This window comes from Tamandua tetradactyla, chromosome 26 (genome assembly GCF_023851605.1).
Source record: "Tamandua tetradactyla isolate mTamTet1 chromosome 26, mTamTet1.pri, whole genome shotgun sequence".
Taxonomy (NCBI): Eukaryota; Metazoa; Chordata; class Mammalia; order Pilosa; family Myrmecophagidae; genus Tamandua; species Tamandua tetradactyla.
Window position 1 is genome coordinate 3,103,135 of NC_135352.1, and position 27,830 is coordinate 3,130,964.

The 27,830-nt window shown below is 35.6% G+C and overlaps 1 pseudogene; it reads right to left on the minus strand.

Annotated features, from left to right (window-relative positions):
* Nucleotides 1-12,722: 12,722 nt before the first annotated feature.
* Nucleotides 12,723-13,114, minus strand: LOC143669858 (small ribosomal subunit protein eS12 pseudogene; annotated as a pseudogene).
* Between the last annotated feature and the right edge of the window lie 14,716 nt (nt 13,115-27,830).

The following is a 27,830-nucleotide window of genomic DNA, read 5'->3' on the forward strand; positions in this document are numbered from 1 at the left end:
ACAGTCCATTTGTGGTTTCTGGGAAGTTTTGCCAATTTGTGATAGGAATCTTAAGCAACAAACAGCAGTAACAACTGATGGCAGTGTAAAGCAGCTCAGAAGTAAGTCAACAAGTTATTGTTCTTTCCCAAATAATGGCAGACATATGGATGAGAGAATTAGTAAGACAAGAAAAACCAAAGGAATAATGCCACATTTTGCGTAGTCCTGACCTAAACACCTTGCTTGCTGAGCCACTTGATGCAAATTAGATAAATTGTATCTTAAATTTTGGTCCGCTTGAAGATCAGTTGGAGGTAAGATGCAATACAGCTGTAAACCAAAGGTATGATGCATGAAAAAAGACAGAGAGCAAGGCATTCCAAGAAGAGTTAATGGGAAACTCATCTAGCTCAGGTGGCTCAACTAATCAGTGGTGAATAACAAACAGAGAGAAATCCATGGGCTTGCACCTTTCTTGTAGTCCTGGGGGGTTGAGTAGTAGATTTCCTGCAGGGCTCAAGGATTGACTAAATTAAAACAAGCCTACTTGCAAAAAGAAAGGAATAAGACATCTGAATTTATCATTTCAGTACCGGCAGCAGGTTTTGGTTGAGGTGTGTATGTGGAGTGGGTGGTGGTCACAGATGTTGGTTTGGAATCTGGGAGAGTTTCTTCCTCAGGGCTGGAAAGCTGCTTGTTTGCTAGTGCAAAGGTCAGTGTTGAGGCTATTGACTGAGGCAGAACCCTCAGTCATAGTTATGACAACTGTGTTGCTGGCTTTTTTCAGTAGGTAATGGATAGAAAATACTTATGGAATGCATATTAATTAGAAAGAAAAATTTTAACAGACAGTAGCCAAGAAAATTAAGATTTAAGGGATGATTTTGATTACTGAATCATATTCCTTTTTGCTTTCTGGGATATTGGAGTACACAGGGGAATAACCAAAAGCCCTAAACTATAATTCAGCTGCCCTGATATCTGAAATGATTGCAAAAGCCCTTATCTTGTGCCTCTGTGACTGTAAGAGCTCTTACCCGCTTTATCTGGTCATTTTCTTGTACAGCAAAGGCCCTAATGCTAATAAAGTCAGCCATTAACTAGCCTCAGCCCCAGACATTTGTAAATCTAATCAGCTAGATTTTGCTATTGACAGATAAATTGTCTCCCTTCCTTTTGGCTCCCACCTTTAGTAATGAAGAGATAACACTGCCTCCCCTCCTTTCAATTTATATTCTCCTATTGAAATGATAATGTAACATTGTCTCCTTCTCCACTTTGAACTTGATATTCAAAATGACCTCATATCTCCTTGCTAAAATCCTTGAACCCCCTAAACTCAGGGAGACAGATTTTGGGCCATAGGCCATCTGCTTTCCTATTATATGCCTAGTATTAAACTTTCTCTCTTTGAAATCCCAGTGTCTCAGGAATTGGTTATTGAGCACATCAGGCAGAAGAATCCATGGTCTTTGTTAGGTAACACATCTGTGCTCCTTTCTTATTTAAAAAATCTTTTAACTCTAAGCCCAGTGTGTGCCTCATCCTGTCTCACATTCTCCTGCAGCTCAGAGGAATGGTCCTGAATATTTTGCTTCATCTTCCTGTTTACATTTCTAGTTTATGATCTATGCTTGCAATTCTTAATAATGTGTTTTACATTTTCTCAAGTTTTGAAATGTATGTAAATATCATGTTGCATACATCTTAATTTTTATTTTTATGTTCTTTTTACAATTGTTACATCGTGTTTCTGAGATTTATCCAAATTGTTACTATGCAGCTGTCACTTATCCATTTTCACTATACTGAAAATACTTTCAGAGAAAGATCAGTCAATTTTATTTATCCATTCCATCACTGATAGAATTGAGATTAATTCAAGGGTTTAAAAATTACATTTATGATTGTAAATTCAAGTTACTATGAACACTTTTGTACCAGACACACACAAGATTTGCTGTAGTTTGGATGATTAAATCATGAATGGTATTATGCATAGCTTCTGCTTTACTAGAGATTAATTTCTGAGAATTACCTGTTTGTATTCTCAGTGCAATTTTCCGTGGGACATTATTTTGGATTACTCCTTCATCATGAAAGCATAATATTTAAAAGATCTCAAGTGTTCCTCCGAGGATAGTGAACAAAAATCTTTCACTCATACATCTGCACTTCTTTCCTGTGAAGTAACTTTTCTGGAGGGCTTTTTTTTTGAGAGACTAGGAAACTAAATGTACTTTTCTGATATATTTGCAGGTATCACATTATGTCTCTACCAGTATATCACTACCATTTTTAACAAATACCCATTAACTTTTTATAATTTAATTGTTCATTATTTGCTTTATTTAATTCATGTTTTGTTTCTTTATTAAGAAATCCCTTTCTAGCAAAAACTTTAAGAAGATATTCTCTAGTCTTGGTTTCTTTATATATATATATATATATGAAGGATTGTCTTCTCACATTGAACTTTTGATGCACCTGAAATTGATTTTTGTGGGTGATGAGGTAAATATTAAAGGACATTTCTCAGGAAGTCTGTTCTTTTTAGAACCATTTGCAATGTTTGCCTGCTTAGTCATAGATCAGGAATCCATACATCAGGTGAGTCTTAGACTCTCCCTTTGATTTTTGTGTTATTTTCCCATTTTTTCACAAATGGCCCATGGCTAGTTATAGTGTTATGAGACACATGTGATATCAGGGATTACATATTTGATACTTTGACCCATAAAGCACTAGCTTTAACATTGCTGACATCCAAATTGATGAAAAAGTTTATATGAATGAGCTACCTATGTGGATCCTCTCATCATATGATGGCATTCCCAATGGTGTGAATGCCTATAAAAATAGCACACCTACAAATCTGATTAATATCTTATCTGGATAGTGCAGGAATCCAAATTAAATTCATTAATTTTACTCTGCCTACAAGTAGTAGGATTTTTTAGTGTGCTTATTTTCTAATTTATTTATTTTCCACTTTGAAGAAAGGTTTTTCTCTATTTCAGTAATTGAATGATACCAAAATGTTATGAATGTGTGTATCTTCCATAAAAATAACCTTATGTCCAAACTTTTGACTCCTTTTTTTATCTCATCATTTTAATAACATAGTCTCCTCCACTAAATTTTAAAATCATTAACAAATATACTATCGACACTGTTACCTGCTAACTTTCCATCCCCAGGTATAAAAAATCAATGGGTTTTTGGATATTGGAATCAGGTCCAATTCAGGTTTTTTCCACTTTCATCATTCATCAGATTAACTGGAATGATAGTTAAACCCCAGATTTCAGGTGCTAATACATAATTTCAATTGAGTGAGTCTTGGGTGTGTTTTAAGAATTTGCATATCTAAGAAGGGCCAGGTGATGCAGATGCTGCTGGAACTGGAGCAGTTCTTTGAGACAACTTGGAAAAGTAAATTTTTAAATTCCTAGCTATCCTCAGCATTTCTTATGCTACTGGTTCAGCCAATAATTTCTGTCATTTTCAATGGTTTTATAGCATTTCCATAATCAGTAGTCCCAATTATTAATCAGAAAACTTTGAACCCAAATGTGTTTCAGAATTGATTTTCCACTTTTCTTACCTTCAGAAATGTAATTTGGTGAAGACACTGTATGTTTTGGCACACAGTGGCAGGGATTATAAAGCAGTACACAGTAGAAAAACTACATGGAAAATAAACTCATTGATTTATTAACACATTTTTGCACCCAATACTTATGTGACCCTGTGTCACATTGTATTTCCTGCTAAGTATGCAATAATGAAAAGAAGAGATCTTTCATGTACATTACACTCCATATTGTTAATAAAGAGGAAAGGGCTAATATAGTCTTATATAAAGGGCTATACTCATCCTAAGTGTCAGAATAATTTACCCTGTAATAGATTTCCAAACCTAAGGAGAATTGATCAGAAGGTATTTGCTAGGAGAAAGATACTTCACTCTGATATGTATATTGTAGGTAACTGGGTATGTTTATGATGTGGAAACTCTGTTCCTGAATTAGAGATTAAAATAGAATAACATGCACAAATATTCTTGTAATTTCAGCAAGCTCCAAAGCAGTTAAATTACCAAAGTATATATTTTTGCCAGTGGGTCAAAAGAGAAAAATTTAATTTAAAGAAAATGGAATGAATTAAAGTTTCATGTCAAATTCCTTACCTTTTATAAGAATAATGTGATTACATTAATGACTAACAAGCTTAAAGGACAATGGAGTCTGTACTGATTTGCTTCACTTCTCAGGACCTCCATCAGAATGGAGTTCTTTGGCATAAATTCAAGTTCCTGACTAATCCATCATTATGTAAGGCCTGTATGAAAGAAAGCCATGGCAAGAAAATTGAAGGAGTAATTTGACCAGTTACAAATATGGGAACTTGCAGTGGAATTCCCAAGAACTCCCACTCCCACTCTCACAATCAAGAAACATACCCACCCAGAACTGCCTGAAAACATGGAGCTGTGTTCCAGTAGCCATGTTTCTTGAAGATGATTGTATAATGATATAGCTTTCACAATGTGACTGTGTGATTGTGAAAACCTTGTGTCTGATGCTCCTTTTATTTACCTTATCAACAGATGAGTAAAACATATGGAATAAAGATTAATAATAGGGGGAATAAATGTTAAAATAAATTTATAGTGAAATGCTGGTGATCAGTGAGGGGGAGGGGTGGGGGGTCTTGGTATGTATGAATTTTTTTCTGTTTTCTTTTTATTTCTTTTTCTGAATAGATGCAAATGTTCCAAGAAATGGTCATGATGATGAATATGCAACTATGTGATGATATTGTGACTTACTGATTATGTATGTAGAATGGAATGATCAAAATGTTTGTGTTTGGTGTTTTTTTGGTATTTAAAAATTTTTTTTAATTAATAATAAAACAATTATTTAATCCCTTAAAAAAAAAGAAACATACCCACCCAGCTGTGAGATTTGTGAATATACTGACAAAGCATTGGTACAATAGTGAAGAGACTGTAAGGGTTGTGCTCCTTCACACATAAAAGAAGAAATGTCTTCAGATTCAACAAGTATGGCATTCTTCCTTATGGAAGGATGTAGGAATACCTACAGATTCCAAGAGCATAGCCCCAAAACTCATCCACATCTAGCACCCAGGAATGTCTACCGAAGATGAAGACCTGGGTTACAAGTGAAGAAAATAGATCTTTCAGTTTTAACACCTGTGTCTTAATATTCATTAAGTTTCCAACTTCTCACATCATTAAATGATACCATATTGAGTTTTTTCATAATTGAAGGAAATGTTCACTGTAGAAAGAAAACAATGTTCTAATCATAATTCATTAATATATTCTATAATGTGATAGATTGCCAAGAGTCTCATTGGAAAAAGAAATAGGCCAAGATTTCAAGGGAAGGTCTGGTTGGACAGTATCATACTCAAGGGCTACCTGTATGGATACAGAAGAAGGAAATACCACAGCATAATTGATAATATTTCTTCAAATATAGTTTTAAAAAGGAAGGAATATATTGCCAAATTATGACTGGTTGCACTTCATGGTACATAAATAGCAGGAGAAATTTGTTTACATGGCTTGTTCTTAGCAACATAACTTACCACTCTCCCCCAGGAGGAAAGAAAGCATCTTAGACCAGAGATATGGTGATGACATCACCAGATACTTTATGATATACTAGTTAATGAAGCAAATCACATTTATACTTAAAAATATATTAGTATGTTTTTTGAAAAGTTTCCTGACTGAGAATTTTTTTGCCTTTTATGCCTGCCTTTATCCAAGCCTAATCTTCCTCTGTCTGCTAAGTTAATCCTTTAGGTTCAAGTCTACCCTGGAGTTCTATATACAGTCCAGTCTACCACCAAAATGCCTTATTTTGTTCTTCAAATTTTTTGTTTTCTGCACATAGTCATTTTAACTTTATTCATGGATTTTTCTTTCTCTTATACCAATTAAATTGCACATTGTAACAAATTCAATTATTAAGTAACTTTGAAGGAAAATATTAATAAAAAAACACCTGTAACACTATCATCATACTTAATTGCACTTAATTTGAAATTGGCATACTGTTATTTAAGACAAAGTTTGTATGATTCACTGACTGTACTATATTGTGTCATAGAACTGTTCCAGATCTCAAGGAGCACTTTCTCTGAGTCATTCCTTTTGCTCATTGTCAACATACTTTTATCACCTGCACCACATTTTCCTGTCTTCATCTTTCATTTAGTTTTTACAAAGTATCATGGAGCAAATAGGTCATACATGCTTCTTCCCAGGCTGCTCTCCTCTGCTAGAAGAAAGCTTAATAAAGAGGGAAAGATGCCAGTGGGATACCACCATGAAGGTTACTGTATGGTCCCACCAACGGGCTGAAATTCAACACAGTAGTGGCTCTATAAATCCATTGATGGCCCTGTACTGAGCTCTGGGTACACAGCATCAGCAAGTCCAACTACATTGACTCACTCTTTCAGGAGGAGCATACAGTTCATTTTTCTGATTCTAAAGATTTCATCATACTTTGTAAATAAAGACACAGTTAAATGAAGTGTTCCCTCAGTCCTTTTTCTAATATTCCATTGGACCTCCACAATGATGGAGTGAGATATAACTGCTCTTAGGGAATGTTTCTTACCTTTCTTCTCTGGCTGCTTCAACTTCCTGATTCTTAGAGGGTTTTGCCTCCCTTGCCTCCTGCCTATTAATGCTAATCCATGTACCTCAATATGTTTATGATGTTGAAATCTAATATCATGGGTAGTTGACTTTCAGCAATGAGCTGTAGTGGGAGTTTTGAGAGGGGGCATTGAATTCTGATAAAAAAAGGAAAAGAAATAATATCCAATACAACAAACGCACATCCATATTCATCAACTTAAAATAATCAAGTAAATTTTGTCTAAAATTTATTAGAAAAAGCTTGTCTCTTCCATTATTTTCATTGTCACTCATTGTGCACTGAAGGCTAAACTCACCATTTTAATATATCTCACAAATTCTGTAAGAAAAGATTATTTTAGAGTTCTTCAGAAACTGTTCAATTCTTGCTATCCAGTCACTGGGTTTGGGAAAGCTCAGAAAAGTATGAACCTCTCCCATGCAGCTTTTTGTAAATTTCTTTTCCTTTTCATCCATAAGGACTAGGCCTATACAACACATTGATAGAATCAAACTTCTGGATAAACTCTGCGCCTTAAGGGTGAGTGAAGAGAGAGAGGGACATAGGTAGTTGCAGTGTACCCACATATTGCTGTCCTTCTCAGCATAAGACTCTGAAGGATAGTGTGTTACTATTGAGGGAAATTCAAATATAGAACTTCTAAACAGTAGTAGGAAGTAAATGTTCACTTTTATCAAATGTCTGTATATTGCTCAGCTGCAGATTAAACAGATCATTAAGTCATCCATTTCTAGTACACTTGGGAACATGTAATCCTGAAATAGCTCTGGTAAATTTTCAGAGAAAATTACAAAGGTGCAAGGAGATTGAGGTAAGAAAGAGAGACTCAGGAGGGAGAGCAAAGAATGGACAGGATCATAATAACTATATATACATTTCCACTTTCAGCTTCAGTTTTTCCACAAGAAACCTGAGTTCCTAATTCAGAGGTTGCTGCTGAAGGAATGTTTCACTTTCACCAACAGATTTAGCTCTGGATCTACAGGCAGTTCCTTTTGATGATGACATGGAATGTGAGTAAGGCAGTGCTGAAAAGTATGCTAGAAATGGAGTTTGACCATATCAAGAACATAAACTCCTAAATCAAGTGTTTGGATTTATCATTCCTTAATTTTAAATATGAATTCTACATATACAACTGAAGAAATAATCTAAACCACACACATATTTTCAAATGTATTAAGATTTTCAAAGGGAAATAGTTAATGAAGCATTATTAGAAAACATTAATTCCTTAAACAGGAATCTACATATGTTGCTATGGGAATGTCAAAGGAAAACAATAAAATCATTTTGATGATTCAGTATTGACTTCCTAATGAACTTGCATTAAATAAGTTTCTCTCATAAATTGGTTTTTACTGTAGCCTGACAATGAGATATAGAAGTGTACAAAAAAGAAACAAATGATCATCTTCAAAGTGATGATCAAGATATGCATTTTACTAGATGTGAGGTGTTAAGCACTGATATTCAGATTATAAACAATAGTGGTATTAGTAGTATTCCTCAGTTTATGCACTCAATTCACCCCAGAAAATCTAATCACAAAGAACCTAATGAAACATTGTTGGTGGATTGTTGATGACACCTGTAGGGCAGTTAATGATCTTTTTCTTTGCAGGATTAAGTCAGTGACAATGACTTGTCCCAATTTATGAACCAAAGCTTGGTGAATGGGCCAACATTGAGAAATCAGAAGGGATTGACTGGGTCTGATGTAAGTGGTAGTGCATGGAGCAACAGATGAAATATTTTCTACAGGATTGTATTCCCCATGAGTGATCTCTCTCAGTGCTCTATTTCAGACATCTGGGAAGCAGGTAAGGATGGAGACCTTTCTAACTAAGTTTATAACTATGTGTTATCTAATATTCAGAAATAAAGACATCTGAAATGCAGCCAAAAAAAGAATCAATAATACATCTGAAGTTCGTGTTTGCTTTTCAGTGAGAAAAATAAATGCACTGTAGTAAAGTTGCACTAGAAGGGTGCAGTGATAAATGGTTACTTTTTCAATGTAGCACATAAATGGGCATATTCATTCAGTATATGTATAATTGTTAGTTAACTGTCGTTATTTTTCTGTAGTGGACCCTTAGAAGTCTCTTAGTGGTGTTCTTTAAAATACTGAAAGATTGAATGATCAAGGACTGTATTGAATAGCAATGTGAAAAAAATTACATGAAATTGTTTGTAAGCAACAGTTACAAGTAGGATAAAACCTGACTAAATGATTCACTGCACACTGGAGGTGGAATGGAGAATAAACCTGGGGGGCAGAGGAGATGCAAACTTGGCATGGGCTGAGGAGGATTCTGATTTAATGACACCAAAGTCAGAAAATTCTTAGGGAAAAAATTGTCCTAAAAAATGCCCCATATGAATTTTCAGTTCCTTTTACCTATGTTTCTTAAGGATGGTAGCCTCCATATCTTAGGCAAAGTAGTCACAACTGTGGTCTGAAAATAAAAATAATTATGATGTTTTAAATATAGTTAATTATAGATATATATTAAATATGTGTTTTCATGACAAATATTTAATTAGAAGATTTAGGGGGCTAAGGGCAATAATGAGCTACTTAATTTCAATGGGCCAGGGAAAGTAATAAGCCAGAATTTGGCTGTAACATACTTCTATGGTATTTACTCTTGCAATTTCCTTTCATCAAGTTATGTGATTAGAAATTTGCTTATTTTACAAATTGGCAAGACACATTTGCTGCTCAGCCTCCATATTTTCACTGATGCACTCTGTATAAAGCATTTGACTTGTGATAAATTATTGTGCTGAAGTCAGCTTGTACTGCCTAAGGAAAGCTGACTGTCATATGTTCTGGAATTTTGTGAGCAGTTGTCAATGATTTGTAGCTAGAAATGGGCAAAAGTCCCAATAAACAAAACATTGTTTTTTCAGATGTTGGATTTTTGAACTTTTATCTGTACTCCACTGCAATTGTCGTTAAGAAGTTTAAATTGTATTCTTATCAAATAGCTTATTTTAACTGCAGTGTATATTATCCTGAATCATAGGACAAACATTTGTCACATGCCTCTGTTTAAGTCATAAGATCTTTGTGGTTTTGTCTTAGCTGAGGTATGCCCAAACATCCAGCAAGTTTAAACTATGTTCCTTCTTGTGGAGTTCAGACCTTTAATTCTGGCAACCATTACTTGCAGGTGGATGATGCAAAATCTTGGAATTGTTTTATAGGACTTTGGAATTTGGTTTCAGTAATCCTGAATAAAGGGGAGAAATCTGTTACTGGACTCTGAGTGTAAATTTCCACCTCTCTGTATAAAGTGGACAGCCATTTCAGTCTCTTCTCCAAGTCTCCATTATTTCCTAACTGTTCACAGACCTCAGGACTGAGTAAGGGAATTCTAGATTAGGAGTTGGGCAAGTGATCTTCAATAAATTTGTCAAATGTTTCATCAATAAGGTTCTTCCTAGGCTCCTTTTCTTCATCTCTCAGACATTTCATTTCCTATTAACCCAATTGATGAGGAGCAAAGATTAAACCTGACCAAGCTCTGGGGGATTTGAGGAAGTTTATATCTTCTTGAAAAGCAGTTATATTTCACTATCTTTAACTTCACTTTACTTTCATGATATACACTAAATGTATTATTTTATAAAGTGTCCATAATATCAAGTATGTGCATTTTTCTGTCTAATATTAAAAGTAAAATATGGTCTTTTGTTATGTAGTGTGATGTATCCTCTTTTTTGTGACTTCTATATTATCTAGAGGTTGAGGAATACATGGGTGTACAAATCCACTCAAATGGGTCAATGTTAATGCACAGAGGTTTCTCCTGCCAGAAAGTACCTGCTTTCAAAGTCCAATCCCAGTATGGACTTCTGTTCTCTCTCTCCATTCTTCTGGCTCAGTTCAATTAGTCTGTCAGACATTAGCTTCCTTAACTAGATATATTAGTGCACCTTGTAATAAGAACCCAAGAACAGTATATACTTACCCTGTAAAACTCATACCATAATTTTTATCTTAGTTTCTAGCTTGGAAATTACAATAGACACATTTCAAGAATGTAACAGCACATAAAGCATGGGAGACATTTAAGGAATATTTGAATATAAATGGATATGAAAGTGTAAGAAAATTTTTAAAGAAAAACCACACCAATGCTTGCAGCACAATGAGAAATCATTAACATGTAACCACAACAAATTGAACAAGAAGATCTGAGAAATACTGAAAAGAGGTGAATTCACAACAAATATAAAAACCTAGTTTTAAAAATGGACAAAGTATTTGAACAGACAGGTTTTCAGAGAGTATATATACATGGCCATCAGATATATGAAAAAAGACTTAGCCTCATTACCATTAGAATACTGCAAATCTAAGCTGCAATGAGTCATCCACAAGGATGACTATTATTGAAACAAACAAAAATGATAAGTATAGGATAGGACATGGAGAAACAGAAACTCCAGCTCATTGTTGGTAACAATATACAATGGTGTAGTCATTGTGGAAAGACATATGACAATTACTCATGAAGTTAAATATGGAATTACCATATAAACTGTCAATTCCAACCCTAAGTATACACCCAAAGCAAAACAGGGTCACAAATATACAGTTGTGCAACATACATATAGCAGCATTATTCAGAATAGCTAAAAAGTAGAAACAAGTCAAGTGTTCACTAATACATGCATGCGATATTATTTGTTTATAAGAATGAATAAAGTTCTGAGATATGCTGCCACATGGATAAAATTTGAAATTATTTATGCTGAGTAGAATAAGCAAGGCACATAAAGACAAATATATAACTTAAATGAAATATCTATAAATAGCAAAGTTGTAAAGATGGAAAGTAGATTAAAGGTAACCAAGGGATGGAGAAAATGGAAATGTAGTTTTTGCTTGATTAAACAATGTTTGTAAATAAAATTTATTTAATAATATCACAGACTTAGATAGGCCTGAGAAATTTGCAAACTGGTCAGACTGTAAAATCTCTCCCTATGCCTTGCCAATTCTGTCCATGTGTCTTTGTCTTTCCCTACACTCTAGCTTTGATTCTGTCTTTCTTCTTTTCAGTGAAAGTATTTTAAGGTAGTATTCTGACACTCTGGGGATGAAATTCACTTCTTGTAGGTACAGAGAAAACAAACTCCACATAGATTTTTTGAAGACAATTACTTTGGAGTTATATAAAGTCTTGTGATAATGCCTTTTATTTTGAATGCTTCCAAGTGTTGCTCCAAATTTAACTGTTCTATCCTTACTTGCTCCAACATCAGGAAGACTTGAAATAGAGTACCAAAAACTATATGAGGACTCTGAGAATTTTACATTTGCAGAAAAATTGGGGAAGGATTTTAAGTTACAAATAACTATTCATAGTGAAGGTTGTCTTTTGTGGAATTATTGTTCTCTCTATCTTCCTTGATTTGACCCTAAGATCAAGGGAGGCCCCTTGGCTACACCTATGGTGTTGCTTGATTTAATATGGAAATAGTCACTTACATTTGATCAAAATTGGTTAAGTTGGATGGTAAATGTGAGTCCAGATGGTGGACTATGGGAAACTATGATTCATGAGAAAAGATAGTTTAGTACTCACAGGTCCTAGAAAGAAAGGAGTGTAAGAGTAACTCATGGAAAACAGAAAATTCAGCAATTCATGGAAAACAGAAAAAAAATACCTCTGGTGGCTCACACAGCAAGTGGGGATCACACAGGAAAAGCCAGAGGTTCCTATAGACTTCTCCCTTTATTGTGGTTCATGGGTGGAGGTGAGATTTCTTGTGGGGGTCAAGTATTGTTTGGTTTAAGGCAAATGTATACTGTGAGAAATGGACTGGGAATATGAGGGTAGTAGGGGATGGTTAGCTTATCATTTGGTACCAGCTACGGATATTGGTTGAAGTCTGTTGGTGGTATGAATTGTGGGCACAGATCCAAATCTGAGCACTGAGGGAGTTTATACCCCAGAGCTGGAAAGCAACTTCTTTTCTTTTTTGAGAGCCAAGTTATTTATTTGCTCATTTCTTGCATTTGAAATATTCTTTGATGATATCTTTGGCCTGAGATTCTTCTCCATAGTTCTTAATAATGACATAATTGCAGTCAACCACTTTATAGGGTTTCTCTTCCCTGTCAATTTTACACAGGCTTGCCCATCCCTTAGTTTTTTGTCAACCTTAATTAGGTTGAGTTGGTGCTCAGCACAAAGGGCCCCCATCAACTTGCCATTCATAGGTTCATCACAGTTGAATGTGAGCACAGAAAGATGGGCTTAGTGCTTGTCTAAGGCTTTGGTAGCCTCACAGATTCCATGTACAAAGTCATCATGGATGAGGGCAGTCCTCAGCACCTCTTGTAAAGTCATGTTCACATCCATCACACCTCCAGCAACAATGCCTACCTTGGCCATGGTCATGGGTTATGAGTAGAGCTGAATTTTGAGAATAACCTGGGCCTCCACAGCCATACAACCCAGTGACAGCAGGTAAAGAGAAAAGTTACCTTTTAAGTAGGCCAAAGGTCAGCATTGAGGCAAATGTCTTAGTTTAGTTAGAATGAATTCTCAGGATACATTCTGAGGCAGTACACACAAATTTTGATACATATAACAGTCCTCAGCAACACACATTTGGAGGATTGTAGAGGTTTGCATGACTGACATATTAAGTGCCAGAGCTAGGATTCTTAAGCCAGGATGTAAGGCATTGAGGATAGTGGCTATTATAAAAACACCAATAAAAAATGAAACTAAGTGCTGGAAATCTTTAGCCATACTGTGTGGAAAAATGACTCCTATATATATAATTCCAGTTTTTGGTTTTGGAACACAAGTCACAACCAGTAGTAACTCCTTTGCATAGTGATGGGTCTAGAAGAAATCCAATTTAGGGTGTCTATTTCAACAAGCCAATGGAGCCTCAGAGGCCAGACCACCAACTTTTATGGGAAATTTGAGGTGCTTGACTTGGCAATCTGCCAGGGACCCACTGGATATGCTGTGAATGAATGAATTTTGGGTAGTTTATGATCAGGGTACTCTGTTGTGCTGATTTAAGCCCATTTTGAAATGGGTGAGGCTGTGAGATTTTTGAATTGTGGAGTCACCCACTTGGGCTTTTATTGTATGAGAAAATTAGTTTCCATTGGTCTGATCACCTGGACAACCTTTGGGACACAACTGAAGAATCATGGAAGATTTGGAACTTGGGCATTCAGCAGCTCACAGCACCCTGGAGGTTTACTGCACCACTTCCAGATCAGCCAACTGTGTAGATTCCATACAGCCATCTTTTACAAATAGGGTATTTGAGGTCATGTGAAAGTTTGTGGTCTTCCAGAGAGTTTCATTGTGTACATAAATACACTTGCTGTTGGCCAGATATACTGACTCTTTTTCTATGTCAAGTGTTTGGCCCCAAGGGGCACCCCACTTTGATACAGGAGGAACCAATGAGGGTACCATTGCTGAAGTCTCAGGATCTATAGGCAAAGGCTAAACACAGGGCAACATATCCTCCTGTAATTGAGAAAGGCCCTTTGTCAGGTTTAGCCCTCTTAGTAGTTACCTTTTTCATTTTACTGGGAAGACTTCAGAGGCCCTGCAGAACTCTCGCTGGAAATCATATCTCACTCATGTTAGACACACAATCTACTGAAAATTTATCTTAAGATTCTTTTCTGACACTGTATTTTACCTGCACCAACTGAGGGTAGGATTGCACTACTCTTGGGGAATCTTCTCTGCATTTCTTTCATGCCTTATTCCACCCCTTCCTTCTCAGAAGTACATGACTTACTTACAGCCTGGGAAAGTTTTTGTCCATGTACCTCAATATGTCTTTTTAAAGCACTTTTATTGTGATATATTCACATACCATAAATTCCATGTAATATGTATATTATACATATAATATATAATATGTAATATAATATATTATATTTATATTTTATATTATATAATATATAATATGTATAAGTAGCTTTTAGTATAATCACAAATTTGTGCATTCATCACCACAATAAATTTTAGAACATTTTTATTCCTCCTGAAAGAAAAGCCCTATTTACTTTAGCAGTCACCTCTCAATCCCTATATCCATCTTCAGCCTTATATGATCACTAGTATAATTCTGTTTCTATAGATTTATTTATATTTACATTTTATTCAAATGGAATCATACCAAGGATGATAATTTGTTTCTGGCTTCTTTAACTTAGCATAATATTTTGTTTTAATTGCTGTTATAATTTTTAGTTAGAGAAGTTGTAGTTTTAAATAAAAGTTGTGTAAAAAATATAACTTTCCCATATACCCACCTATAGTTGACACTTTGCATTGGTCTATTTCCTTTGTTACAACTGATGAAAGCATTTTAAAATATTGCCATTAATTATAGTCCATAGTTTGCATAAGGTGTATTTTCCCATATACCACCCTATTATAAAGTACTTGTCATAGATTTTTTTTATAATTCATGAAAAAACATTATTGTAGTTGCACTATTAACCACAGTCATCATTCACAACAGGGTTCACTGTGTTACATAGTCCCATCTTTTATCTTCTAATTTTCCTTCTAGTAAAATACATGACTCAAACATCCCCTTTTAACCACATTCCATATATTTTTTATTATCAAATCTAAAATCCCATATTGCTTCTAGCAACGTATGCATTGATTCCTTCAATGCATAACTCCCTGAAATGAGGGAAGAAAACACAAAATGATGCTAATTTCTGATAAAGGGGGGCAGGAAATCATATTCAGCAAAGCATAAACACATGCATACCCAAAATTTTAATGTCATCTCATGAACTGTGTCTTTATTTGTTAGAAACCAGTTGGTATTCTCAAAGCCCACGTTGTATGTCAGTTTGCACTGGAGGCCAAAGTTATATGTGGGAATATCTCCCAAAGCCTGTAAAGAGAAAAAAGAGTACTTTAGATGAAAGTTCTATTCTTTTATCTAGTCCTGGGCCTTAAACAGTTTAAAAAGTATTAACTACCACACTCCCACCCCTTTGTAAGTTCCTTTCCCTTTTGACACCATAAAATTTATACCTGTTACAACACATTGGTGGAATCAGAATTCTTGATAATTCTGAACCACAAAGGTGACTGAAAAGAGAAAAACTGGGCAGTAACCATGATAACTATGCACTGCTCTCTGCAAAGTGGTTTTCTGGGGGCTTGTCCCTGGGGTGATAGTGTCTAAATTAAGCATAAATCAAATCTAGGACTTCTAATAAGATGGATTTAAATGTTAGCTTTCTCAGTTTCTTCCTTATTATCCAGCTAAAGACAAAAATGGAATGCCCATGTATAAGTTCTTCCTTCTGTTTTTTAGAGAAAAGGTAGACAAGGAGAATTTTAGAAGAGTATTCCCTAGAGAATCCACTCTCATAATTCCATAAAGCTTTGCTTCTCATTGTTAGAAGATGCATTGCAGTTCTATATCTGTCTTTTCCAGTTAGGAATTAACCTCCACATGAATGAATATGTATTTGGACATGAATAAATATGCATTTGGTAGCAAATAATTTATGAAGGTCAAACATGAACTTCAGTCAATATAAATATATTCCAGACATCTGGTTTATGGCACATTATCATCAGCTTTTCTTTTTTTTTAAGTGAACCAAACTTTTATTTTTTTTAAACTTTTAAAATTGTATAGTATAACATATATATGAAGAAAATAAATAAAAAAGCAACAGTTTCAAAACACTCTTTAACAAGTAGTTACAGGACAGATCCCAGAGTCTGTCATGGACTACGAACCTCTCAGATTTTTCCTTCTAGCTGCTCCAGAATATAGGAGGCTAGGAGGAATACATATTTTGATCATCACAATTGACTTTTTTCTTCTTTCAAAGTGAAAAATAATATGTATATATGACCATAGATTTGGTGGTCTATTTCTGCACTGTCAGTTAGATTCCATCAGTCAAAGCTTCTATCTTTGTGCCAGTACCATGTTGTTTTGATCACTGTGGCTTTATAATAGGTTTCAAAGTCAGGGAGTGTTAATCATCCCACTTCATTCTGTTTTAGGAAGCTTTTAGCTGTTTGGGGTCTCTTTCCCTCCCAGATGAATTTGATCACTAGTTTTTCCAAGTCTTGTAAGCAAGTTGTTGGAATTTTGATTGAATCTGCCAATCAATTTGGGTAGAATTGACATTTAAAGTATAGTTAGCCTTCCTATCCATGAGCAGGGAAAATTTTTCCACCTATTTAGATCTTCTTTGATTTCTTTTAGCAATGTTATGTGGTTTTCTGTGTACAAGCCCTTTATGTCCCTAATTAAGTTCATTCTTAGTACACGATTCTTTTGGTTGCTATTTTGAATGGATTTTTTTCCTTAACTGACCCTCAGTTAGGTCATTGCTTATGTATAGAAATGTTACTGATTTTTTCACATTAATTTTATATCCCACCACTTTGCTGAATTTGTTTATTAGCTCATGTATCCTTGTTGTAGGTTTCTCATTATTTTCCAAGTATGGTATCATGTCATCTGCAAATAATGAAAGTTTTACTTCTTCCTTTTCAATTTGGATGACTTTTATTTCTTTGTCTTGTCAGATTGCTCTAGCTAGAACTTTTAGCACAATGTTGAATAGCAGTGGTGACAGTGGGCCTCCTTGTCTCATTCCTGATCTCTGGGGGAAAGCTTTCTGTCTCTCTCCATTGAGTATGATGCTGGCTATCAGTTTTTCATATATACTTTTATCATATTGAGGAAGTTACCTTATTTCCTATCTTTTGAAGTGTTTTATCAGAAAAATATGTTGAATTTTGTCAAATGCCTTTTCAGCATTGATCAAGATGATCATGTGGTTTTTCCCTGTTGATTTGTTAATATGCTACATTACATTAATTGATTTTCTTGTTTTAAACCATCCTTGCATTCCTTGTATAAACCCCACCTGGTTGTGGTGTATAATTCTTTTAAAGTATTGTTGGATTCAATTTGCTAATATTTTGTTGAGAATTTTTGCATCTATGTTCATTAGGGAAATTGGCCTGTAGTTTTCCTTTCTTGTAGTATCTTTACCTGGTTTGGGTATTAAAATGATATTAGCTTCATAAAATAAGTTAGGTAACATTCCTTTTTCCTGAATTTTTTGGAAAAGTTTGAGCAGGATTGGTGTTAGTTATTTTTGGAATATTTGATAAAATTCCCCTGTGAAGCCATCTGGCCTGGTCTTTTCTTTGTAGGAAGATTTCTGATGACTGAATCTCTTTACTTGTGATTGGTTTGTTGAGATCTTCTATTTCCTCCTGAATCATTGTAGCTTTTTTTCTCATTCTTTGGTAGTTATTGATATCCAGCTTCATTCCATCATGTTCAGAGAGAGTGCTTTGAATACCTTTAGTGTTTTTAAATTTGTAAAAACCTTTTTCATGCCTCAGCATGTGATTTATCCTAGAAAATGTTCCATGAGCACTAGAGAAGACTGCATATCCTGGTGTTTTGGGGTCCAATTATCTATATATGTCTAATTCATATATCAAGTCATTTAACTTCATTTCCTTATTAATTTTCTGTCTGGTTGTTCTATCTATAAAGGAGAGTGGTGTTTTGAAGTATCCTACTATTATTGCTGAAACATCTATCACTCTGTTCAGTTTTGCCAATGTCTGTCTCAAATACTTTCGAGCTCCCTGACTGGGAGCATCAACATTTATGACTTATTTTTTCTTGGTGAATTTTCCCTCTAATTAACATATAGTGTCCTTCTTTATCTGTTATGATATATTTACACTTAAAGTCTATTTTGTCTGATATTAGTAAAGCTACTCCTGCTTTCTTTTGGTTGCAACTTGTATGGAAAATCTTTTTCCATCTTTTCACTTTCAATTGATTTGTATCCTTCTGTCTAAGATAAGTCTCCTGTAAGCAGTATATAGCTGGATTATATTTCTTAATCCATTCTGCCAATCTGTATCTTTTAATTGGTAAATGTATTCCATTAATTCAAAGTTACTATGAAAAGACATTTCTTGAATCCACCATCTTATCTTTTGGATTTTATTCATCAGATGTATATATTCTTTTCCCTCTTTCTCTTTTTATTCTTTAAATTACCCTTACTGGTACTTTTCAATTCTGGGTTCGGTTCTCCTCCAGACCTCCCTCTCCTGTCTTTTTACTCAACTGGCAGAACTGCCTTTAGTATTTCTTGTAAGGCTGGTCTCCTATTGACAAATTCTTTCAGAATTTGTTTGTCTGTGAAAATTTTAATCTCTCCCTCATTTTTTTATTTTTAATTTTTTATTAATTAAAAAAATTACAAGAAAGAAACACAAACATTCCCAACACATACACTCAGCAATTCACAATATCATCACATATCTCCCTCAGTTTTAAAGGACAGTTTGGCTAGGTACAGAATTCTTGGCTGGAAATCTTTCTCTTTTAGGACCTTAAATATATAATACCACTGCCTTCTACCCTCCATGGTGCCAGCTGAGCAGTCTGAAGTCAGTCTTATGTGGTTTCCCTTGTATGTAGTAGATTGTTTTTCTCTTGCCACTTACAGAATTTTCTGCTTCTCTTCAACATTTGATAGACTGATTAGAATGTGTCTTGGGGAAAGCCTATTTGGATTTATTCAGTTTGGAGTTCACTGAGATTCTTTGACTTGTATATTTGTGTCCTTTATAAGGGTCAGGAAGTTTTCCTCCATTATGTCCTCAACTACTCTTCCTGGCCCTTTACTGACTCCTCTCTTTTCCTTCTGAGGCAACAATAACTCTTATTGTGTGCATTGTTTTGTCTATCATTCCCTGAGATATAACTCAAATTTTTCCTTTTTTTTTGCCATTTGCTGTTTTGAGTATTCAAAATCAGTTATCTTTTCCTCCAGTTCATTTATTCTTTCTTCTGCCTTTTCAAATCTGTTATGTGTCTCTAGCATGTTTTTTATTTGGTCTACAGAATCTTTAATCTCTGTAATATCTGCTATTTTTTTCAAATAACTGTTTATGCTCTTCTACTGTCTTCTTAATGTCCTTCTTGTCATTATCCATCCCACTTATTTTATTTAGTAGAGTTATATATGAACACCTTTGAATAGTTGTTCCAATATATGTCTCCTCTGTTTTAATTTGGTCATTAGGCAGGACTATATCTGTCTGCATTGTGATATACTTAGTGATCTGTTGTTTTTGCCCCATGTAAATATCTTGATTGATTTACCTTGGAAGTTAATTTCTTTCAGTAGTCTAAAGCCTTGTGTTTCCAGGATGGATGATGTAGCAGGATGGAGGGCATGGGGTGGGGCATGGCAGCATGGTGATGCATTGCAGCATAGGTGTTGGTGCAGATTGGAGATGCTATGCTGGTTCCTGTGAATGCAGGCATCCAACTGCCAGGGAGGATGTACCTGTGAAGGTGCACAGGGCTGGGGGTGTGTGGCCCTGGTGTGCACTGGTCTTTAGTACAGGGTGCTTTTGCACATGTGTAGAGCTATGGCAGTGGGTCAGAGTTATTCCTGCATGGGCCAGGAATGGATGTGGCCTGCCTGTCCAGGTCAGTGCTTTCCCAGAGCTGGAGTATGTGACTGGGGGCCGAATGCATGCATGGGTCTAGAAGTGCTGTAAAGTGATGTACCTGTGCACAGAGCTGGGGGTGGAGAGCTGCACGACTCTATGGGCTGGGGTGGGTGTGGCCTGGGTGTGGAAGTAAGTGTCTATTGCCTTTATGTGCTGGCAATGGCCTACAGGGAGCAGAGAGAGGGAGGTAGTGCTTGGAAGGTGCACAGGAGAGGTGGGTTGGGCTGCACTTGGGGTGGGGTTGTGGGGTGAGTACAGACATGAGAGGTTTGCAGATGGAGGCTCTTGGAGCATGGGAGAAGGGGTTCAAGTACTTGGGGTGTGGGCTGAGTCACAGTTCGTAGATTGTAGGACTGTGCTGGTGAGGGTAGCAGGTTCAAGGAATGTGGGTTGGCTTACTTCCTATTCCCTGTCTCCCCATCTGCGCCCTCTTAGGGGCTCCGGGCTTCCACATTAAGCTCTGTTTCTCTGCTTCTCAGTTCCTTAGCTTTTGCAACCAGACTGTCCTATGTGATGCAGAAGACTCTCCCAGGTCTGGAGTCACCATCTCAGCTGCCCTCCTGTCCCTTCTCTAACTTTCTCTTGGAACAGGGTTGAGCTTGATCTATCCTATTCCACCATCTTCTGGAAATTCTAAACCTTTATTTTTGTTATTATAAAAGCCCCAGTCATTTTTTAAAGCAAACAAAGCCTTTTCTATTGCTTTGATGTCTCTTCCTCTCCCTTTGCAAGTGACGTAATAATCCCCTCATGGTCTTCAGTATCAGTCATGGAGGCTTTGGGAGCTAAGAGTTTGCTGCTTTACAAGCAAATGTTCAGAAGCATCTACCTCCATATATGAAGAGACCAACAGGCTGACCCCAGCAGGCAGCATCCCCCACATGCACAGTCAGGCTTGTGGTACCCAAATCTCCTGAGCTTCCACTTTCTCAAGCCAGTTGTGCTGCTGTCATGGGAAACATAACCCCAGTCCAAGGGCACCATTATTGGGAGGTTGAGGTGGATGAGAATCTGGACTACATGATTGCTGTGGCCTTTGAAAACATACCCAAATGGGAGGACCTAGGAGCAAATTCCTTCTCCTGGTGCATGCATCACATGTTTGCCTCCTCAACATAAAGTAAAATCTATAGAATTCTGAAGTTTTCTTATATCAACATTTAATTTGCAGGCACAAGTATGAATTTCTGCACAACAGGAAGACTCCAAATATAAGAGTATCAGTATCTCCAAAGAAGATTGATGTTCTGTTTTTGATGAAATATTCCAGTTCTTTAAAATACCATGAGTAATCTGCTGAAACTAAATTTCAACAAGGGGCAGATAATCTCAAGGCCTTCTTCACCTGCAACCTCCTGATAAATCTGAATGGCAGTGCTGCATTATTGGCTTTTATCTCCTCCTCTTGACTGTAAGAGAATTAAAGGTAAGGACTATGCCTCAGTAATCTCTGTTCTGAATGAGAACATAGCAAATGATGGTTTTCTGCTCTCAAGGAACTAATATACCAGGTGTTCATGCATGGTTCTCCCTTTTACATCTATCTCCACAACACATACATAGGCTACCAAGATTGTTTTCAGGTGGGAATGTGAAGGCTGAGGAATGAGGCCCAGGTCGCTGGTGGCACTGACCTTCTGACAGATATGCCTATCCCTAAACCTACTTCCTTTCCTGTGACATCTGACACAGCAGCCTGCCTGCAACAATCCTGCCATCTCCCAACCTGACAATTGTCATGAGAGCTGCCTTACTCTAGGCAACTGGCACCCCATGGAGTCCAGAGCCAGCACATAGCTGCAGCTCCTCTCTTCTTCTGGCTAAAAAGTTATCATCAGCTTTTCATACATTTCTCTTCTCCTTTACACCATTATGGCTTTATTTTTCTTGAGTTGTTGAAAAATATTTTTGCCTTCCTGGTCAGGTTCTCTAAATGTTTTTCTTCTTGTAGATATGGTTGCAACTTCCAACATACAACTTTAATCTTCATAGATATATGTAACCCTGAAAGGGCATGGGTTTCCTAGACCACATACCCAAGGTGAATTTAATATTCTCCAATTATAGCACATGTGTTTCTATTTGAATCACGAGTTCTAATTAGCTACAAACATACTAACATCATATCCTCCCACTTTTCACAAACTGCATATTCATCCATTTCCTTCCTTCATTTATTTTCTACTACACAAAGACCCAAACCTGGCCATTCCTCAAACCACCTTCATCCGTTACCTTAGTTCCTAAAATATTTGAGAAAAAAACATTCAGATTTAATTTTTGTTTTATTTTCTTTCATATCTGAAAAACTAAAAATGAGCAGTTAAAAACTGTGATTATATCATGAAGTCATTCTAAACAATATTCTAACCTCTCTATCAATACTAGCCTCTTATTTTAAATGTCCTTACCCCATAGCATGACCATTTACTATTGGCAAAACTGTTGTATATTACTTTCATGATTAGAAACCATTGAGGCAAGATCTTCCTAAAATTCCTAACCACAGTCTCTCAGGATAATTTCTTTCCTCATAAACCTTTTTCTGACCTTCTTTTGCCTATGAGTGGCCTTTCTTCTTCCTATCTAAGGTCACAGGCAATCACATTTTCCTGCCCTTTTAAGGGCATCATTCCTATTCCATGGCCCATTTAACTCTCAATATTGATGTACTCTTAATTCTCCCAATCCCTACATTTCCTCCCCTTATCTCAAGCTTTTCAGAATGTTCAATTGTTTTTACCTACCTGTGGTAGTTAGATTCAGTTGTCAACTTGGCCAAGTGAAGGTACCTAGTTATGTTGCTGTGGACATAAGCCAATGGTACATGAACCTCATTTGTTGTTCATTGCATCTGCAATCAGCTAAGAGGTGTGCCTGCTGTAATGAATGATGTTTGAGTTAATTGACTGGTGCTTAAATGAAAGAGCTCAATGTAGCACAGCTCAAGCAGCTCAGCAGACCTCATCTCAGCACTTGCAACTCAGTTCAGGCCTTTGGAGTTGCAGAAAGAAATCAACCTGGGGAAAGTTGTTGGAACCCAGAGGCCTGGAGAAAAGGCCAGCAGAGATCACTCTGTGCCTTCCTACATAAGAAAGAACCTCAGTTGAAAGTTAGCTGCCTTTCCTCTGAAGAACTAATGAAATAAATCCCCTTTTATTAAAAGTTAACCCATCTCTGGTTTGTTGGATTCTGGCAGCTAGCAAACAAACCAATATTATTCTCAAGCTACTGTGCTTTCACTTTTAATCACTACAGACATAATTCTCATTGCTATTCATACCTCTTTTTCTTCCCATGGAACCTTTGAACTAATTCCTATGCATTAGCTGAAGTTCCCAATTTTAACTTCTTAAATTTCTGGAGTTCAGCTCATACTGAAATCTCTGCCTGAATTACCCAGGGAATTCTAATACATACTTGTTTCTTAGAACTCTAGTTCATTTTTTAAAGGTGTAATTTTATTGAGATATATTTGCACAGCATACAAACCATCTGAAATATGCCATCAATAACTCACAACAGCATCACAGAGTTGTGCATACATCCTCAAGATCAGATTTAAAACATTTTCATTACTCCATTAAAAAAACATAAACATAAAAAAGAAAACACAAAACTTCTCATACCTTTTGTCTTCCCCTATTATTAACCCATAGATTTGTGTGGTACATTTGTTACTCTTGATGAAAGACTATTAATATATTTCTGTTAACTATAGGCCATAGTTACAATAGGATTAGTTTTTCTCATATATTACTCTATTATTAACTCCCTGCAATGGCCTTATATTTGCTCTAGTTCATGAAAGAATATTTTTATATTTATACAGTTAATCATAGATATTGTCAATCACAAGATTCACTATTATATGTTTCCACACTTAACTCTCAAGTTGATTTTGTAGCTAAGAAACTTCCTGACCCCTGCACAAGGATTACTAAACTTCTCCAAATCCTCTTATATGCCTCCATTTTAACATGTCATGCATTTTTCTGATGGCAACTTTCCTTGTTGCTGATAGTATGAGAGAATGGAAATCATAACCAAGAGGCGTGCTACCCTACATTGAAAAGATGCAATTTTCCTATTGTTCACCCATTCACATAACCTCACAGCACATTGCAACTTCAAATCAAGTTCTCTAGGTATATGTTTCCAGTATGTTTTTCTCAGACACATTCTGAAGGAAACCCAGCTCACACTCACCATCCACACATCCATTATTCTGTTTTCACTAAGGTTTCCCTGAGTTTCTTCTTGCAAAGATCTCATCTGATCTAAGTACTTCTCCTGTAAAAGAACTGTGAATTTGAGTACCAGGGAGGCAAATATTACAAATTTCAGTCCCTGATTAAGAGAGGCAAGAGATGTTAGATAAATGTACTATAAAGAGAGTATAAGGTTGATTATGTTTTCCTGTTTACCCTATACAAATATTAACACTTGGAATTTTCTTACCATAGAGCCAAAAAATTTAAAGCATTTCTTTGTCTAAGTGACTATTCTATGAAGATTGCATGTAACATTGTTAATTGTCAGACAATTACCTTGCCTTAAATTTTTCATTCATAGATCTTAGTCCCATACCCCCAATATACTATAATTTTATTTTCTGTTTTTTTAAAGCTATGTTCCTAATATAAAAACCTCTTTGCAGGTGTAATTTTGGACTACCAGAGAAGTTCTTTAAATGAGGACTTTATAGTTGTCTCAGCATTATACTGCATAATCAAAATAACAGTACTATTAATTTATTCCCCATCCCTTTAGAATGGAAACTCCATGACATCAGTTATATGTATGTATTTTATTCATAGCTTTATATTTGGTGCCTAAAAGAGTACATGACACATACTAGGCATTCTGTAAAGACTGGATTAATCACCCACAATGATCCTCATTTTCCTTCTATCTTAGCAATAGTACTCTCAACTCTTTAAGTGATCACTTACCCAGTGATCCTCAGCAACCAGTTCTATGGAAGAGTGTTTATGAATGGCATGCTCCTGGGACTTAGAGTATAGAAAACAGAGCAGGTTTTTATTGTCTTCACAGAAGATCTTCTTTGTTTCCATTTATGTCCCACACATGTGTTCTTCAGAGCTCAGAAATAGGCAGAAATTTGCTTGTCTTAAACAGGATACCAGATTCTTCACAAGATATTCACAATAATACTGGTTTTGAATTCTGTCTGCTTAGAGATTTCCTCACATATGGAACATTGGGTAGGAATTTCAGCTTCTTCCCAGGAAAGATAGGAACAGATCTGCAAAAACTGTGCCAAAGCCTATGGTGACTGTCTTTAAGGTAATTTAGTTAGATTAAGCAGGTGAGCTCTTTCTGAAAGGTGTGTGATGTCTCTGACTCCATTTTTCTCAGGTAAGTAAATCAGTTTATTATTCTGATTTCATGAGGCAAAAGTAGAAAAAAAAATTTACTCAAGTTGTGACTCGATTTCACACTTGTATTTAGAGCAGGATAGAATTTATTTTGCGTATGACTCAAATGGCAAACATGAGGCACAAAGAGAGTTTTTTCAAACTCTATAGAAAATTTGTTGGATATATGTCCAAGCTTCTACTCCCTTAATCTCTGCCTTAGAACATTCCAGTTTAACTGAGGTGTGACTTACTTTCAATGCAATTTTGGGATTGAGGAATTTTACCCAATAAATGTCTGCAGGTGTTGGTCTTATTTGGTCTGAACATGAATCATTATGCTACTTTTAAGTGATTGGTTTATCAAAGGACATTGGACTAAGTTATCTTATCTTCAATAATGTATTTAATTATCTTAACTATCAATTTGTTGACTTATGTTATCACAAACAGAGCATCCATCCAAAAGCAATTACTGAATACACAATAATTGATAAAAGTTAAAGCACACTTTGTAAAATTGGGTCAGATCCAATGGGAATCTTCTTTTATGAGTATACTATGCTGGGTGATAGATGATATATCATTGTGGTTTTGATTTGCATTTTCCAAAGAGCCAATGTTGTTAAGCATCTTTCATATGCTTCTTAGTTATTTGTATATCCTCTTTGATGAAATACCTATTCAAGTCTTTTGTGCATTGTTTAATTGGGTTGATTGTCTTTTCATTGTTGAATTGCAGGTTTTCTGTATATATTCTGGGTGTAAAACCTTTATCAGATAGGTGGTTATAAAATATTTTCTTCCATTGAATAGGTTGTCTTTTTACTTTGGTTACAAGGTCCTTTGATGCCCAGAAATTTTTAATTTTGAGGAAGTCTTATATATCTAATTTTTCTTTCATTCTTGTGCTTTGGGTGTAAAAGTTAAGAGACCATTGACTTACCCAAGATCATGAAGATGATTCCCTACATTTTCTCCTAGGAGTTTTATAGTCCTGGTTCTTATATTTAGATCTTTGATTCATTTTAAGTAAAATTTTTCACATGAGGTGAGATAGGGGTCATCATGCATCCATTTACATATAGATATTCAAGTGTCCCAGCACCATTCATTCAAGAAACTATTCTTTCACAATTGAGTGTACTTGGCAGTCTCATCAATAGCAACAGGCCATAGATGTGAGGGTCTATTATTGAACCCTCAGTTAGATTCCATTGGTCTACATATCTATCCTTTTACCAGTGCTATTCTTTTTTGACAGCTGTGCTTCATGATAAGATTTAAAGCAAGGAACTCTGAGTCTTCCAAATTTGATATTTTTAAATGAATTTGATAATTAGCTTTTCCATATCCATGAAGTAGGCTATTGGAATTTTGATTGGGATTGTGTTGGATCAGTAAATCATTTTGATTAGAATTGACATCTTAATAATCTTTAGTCTGCCCATCAATGAGACAGAATATGCTTTCATTTACTTAGAATCTTCTTTGATTTCTTTTAACATAGTTCTATAGGTTTCTGTGTATAATTCCTTTACATCCTAGGATAAATTTATTCCCATATATTTGATTCTTTTAGTTGCCGTTGTAAACTTTGATTTCCTCCTCAGATTGCTCATTACTAGTGAGCAATGACTAGTTTGTCATTGCTACTGATGAAACACTACTGATTTGGACATGTTGACCTTGTAGCTCTGCCACTTTTCTGAATTCATTTATTAGCTCTAGTCATGTTGTATATTATTACAGATTTGTGGGGGATTTCCTCTAGTTAGTGTCTTATCATCTGCAAACAGTGAAAGCTTTACTTCTTCCTTTCCAATTTGTATGTATTTTATTTCTTTTTCTTGCCTAACTTCTCTGGCTAGGACTTCCAATACAATGTTGAAGAACAGTAGTGACAGTGGGCATCCTTGTCTTCTTACATATCTTAGAGGAAATGCTTTCAGTCTTTCACTAGTACGTTTGTTGTGTTTTTTTCACTTATGCTCTTTATGATGAGTAAGTTTCCTTCTGTTCCAATTTTTCTAAGTGTTCTTATCGAGTAAAGTGTTAGTTTTGTCAAATGAGTTTTCTGCATCAAGTGAAATGATTTGTGTTTTTTATCCTCCCTTTATTTAATGTGGAGTGTTACATTAATTGATTTTTTTATATTGAAATGACATTGCATACATGATATA